General features: G+C 43.5%; 1 pseudogene; it reads right to left on the reverse strand.

The window, feature by feature from the left end:
- Positions 1–858: 858 nt before the first annotated feature.
- On the reverse strand, positions 859–2,469 carry LOC147625601 (uncharacterized; annotated as a pseudogene).
- Between the last annotated feature and the right edge of the window lie 431 nt (positions 2,470–2,900).

Raw genomic sequence — 2,900 nt, forward strand, 5'->3', positions numbered from 1 at the left:
TCTTCTTTTCCTCTTCCGGGTCCCAGTCCCGCAACCATCTTCTCCGGCGTCATCGCTCTGTTCCCGCATCCCGGCCATCCCTCAGCCCTTCCCGCCTTGCGCGCTTGCATGCACGTGCTGCATGTTGGCCACCTAAACTCGTACAATCACATGCAATCCCACGTGCTTAATGCTCCTTTCCTTAATGTGAACTTTACAAGTCTATGCGTCATCTTTCTTTCTTCTCTTTTTTGCGCTCAAAGGTTAAATACCACTAGAATATGCAGCAATACTAAGGGCAGGTTCAGACCTGAGCAACAAAACATGGAGAAGTTTAAGCTGACAAATATACATTGACTGAAAATCCACATTGAATAGTGAAAAAAACTTCCAGCCTACGAGGGTCGACTTCGCATAGGACATGTCACAAAACGACAATGTGGCGTACAATTTGTGTGAATTGAATCCAGTTCCTGGCCTCCACACCCAAGGACTCTATCCACCTGGACTAGACCTATTTGCTGGAGGGGATTGGTGTCAGAATGTTAACAACATGACGGCTCCTATGTATGAATTCGAAGGGAGATTCCCAAGGGGATACATCCACTAGGGTTCAAGAAAAGACGGGTTCGTTTTATCCTGGATCCTGCTCAACTTTTGAAAAATCCACCTCATCTTGAAAGGAAAAACGCCGCCTTTAATTTTTCAAAAATAGTAATAATTGGATAAAATTATACAGAAAATTCTTGTTCAAAGTTTCATTTTTCTCTTCAACTCATGGTGAGAAGGATTCATGTCGGGTTTAGTCAAAAATGGTTCCCAAACACTCTCATCCACTTTTCTACCGTGGAGCCTTTGATCAACATGCATTCCATAATGTGTACAAAGATATTTTCTTGAGTATTTAATGAAGCCATGAACTGTAAGTTTGATACAAAGGACAATAGAAGCAAAGCAAGCAAGCAAAACCAGTAGGTGGCCCTTGTTCTCACTGTTAAAGAGTCATATTATGAGCAACATCCCATTTGTACATCTCACAAGGGCCTTTGCCTCTACTAGGACTATGATAACCCATGCTTCAAGAATGCTCAGAAACCGAAGGTGTTCATGGCAATGCATCATTTCCTGCTGATGGATGAAGGCCCAAATATGGGGGTGAGATAAAGGGCAGCAGCCCCTACAGCAAACCCTAGTGTGTTCTTAAGGAGGGGGTCCAACTCTGATGTTCTGCTTATGACAGGGAGGATGCCAAAGGAGACAAATAGAAGAAGCCAGAGAGGGGACAGGAAAACCAGCCACTGCCAAGAGGCCTCCACTCTACCAGAAGGGGGCAACCTAGCTGCAAATCCAAACACACAGCCACCTGCAATGGATGTTGCAAGGGTAAGATAATAGAGATCATTGGTCAAACCTGGCACATTCTTGCATCCTTCTGGCCTCCTAAGGCATTCTTCAATGGCCTGCACGGTTGACATCAAGGCTGTCCCTTCACCCTCTTGCTGTACATAGAATTGATTGCCATATCTTGACTGTAACTCAATGAAAAACTGCCTTGGAAGCTTTGCGGTCACTGTTGAGCCTGTGTTGAAATTCAGTATGTTTGGAGAAGAAAGGTCTTCAATGACTATAACTGTCTTCTCATCTGGTTTCCATAGATCCTTCAAACCCTTGCCAGAGATGGAGGGAGAGCTCCCTGACTTGGTGAGCACACGAAGCCTCCACCCTGTTTCTGTTTCTAGGGTTTGGCAGGGAGTTGGCCCTTGCAGGGGAGAAAACCCTAGCAAAATCCTGAAAGGCATTGGATTGTTCTGCAGATAATGAGATTTGGTAAAAAATCTGATTGGCAGATAAAGATAGCTTGTTAGGGCTTGGCAGGTGAGTTGAAACGGGAGTTTCCTCAATTGAGTGCCGGCTTACTTCTGCTAAAATGGGGGTTTTCTCGAATGGGGGCTGAATTCTTTCTGCTGAGATGGGGTTTTCCTCAACCGAGTGCAGATTCACTTCTTCCAGAATTGGGATTTTGCCGAGTGAATACATCAAATTTTCTGCTAAATTGAGCCTTTTCTCAATTGGGTGCTGAATTTTTCCTGCTAAAGTGCGCTTTTCCTCAAATGGGTGCTGGATTGTTTCTGCCAGAATAGGCTCGTTAGGGCAGAAAACCCCAATGCAGCAACAACCCACAACAAGGAGACGAGAAAGGAAGGGGGCAACATCACCCAACTGAGGGCAAACACTAGAAGAGGGCACACTGATTGACAGAGGATCCTTCGCGTGGCTGCAAATACGGTGGAAGAATGGGGGAGGGCGTGGCGCTGCAGCGTTGCCAAACCAACTGTTGGTCAGACGTGAGCTCCGATTGTGGTGACACGGTATTATTAGAGAGGATGATGATGCAGGCGGCATGGCGGACGAAATGGGAAGATTGATCATCGTCTGTAAGGGTATAAACAGGCCAAGAATGTGAAGGTTTTACACCTTTACCTGACATTATCCGCTAAGGTGGATGCCAATCCACTTGCCAAATCAGGAGTTGAAACCTTAGAAAAACTTAATAATATATTTAATAGAGATGCAAAACCTAACAATTATATCACCTAACATAAGGAAAAGGGATTTACACAAAGGTGAAGACCAATCCACTACAAGTAAGGACTACAATTATATCATCTAACACATAAAAGTAAGGACTAACAATTATATCACCTAACATATATATACAAACAGAGAACCACATAGTTGGTCCATATGATTAAGCTCTATTGGATCAACCATGTTGTCTAAAGGTAATCCTTCAAGGTAGTTTGTCTTCACGTATTAGATTAGAACCAAATCATTACTAAAAATTGAGAGTATAATTTTATCACCTAACTAACTATATATATATGATAGGGGAATTGATCCATATGAGTTAAGCTCTATTA

Source organism: Cibotium barometz, chromosome 23, assembly GCF_041138505.1.
Source record: "Cibotium barometz isolate CiBa-2024 chromosome 23, ASM4113850v1, whole genome shotgun sequence".
In the NCBI taxonomy this organism is placed as follows: domain Eukaryota; kingdom Viridiplantae; phylum Streptophyta; class Polypodiopsida; order Cyatheales; family Cibotiaceae; genus Cibotium; species Cibotium barometz.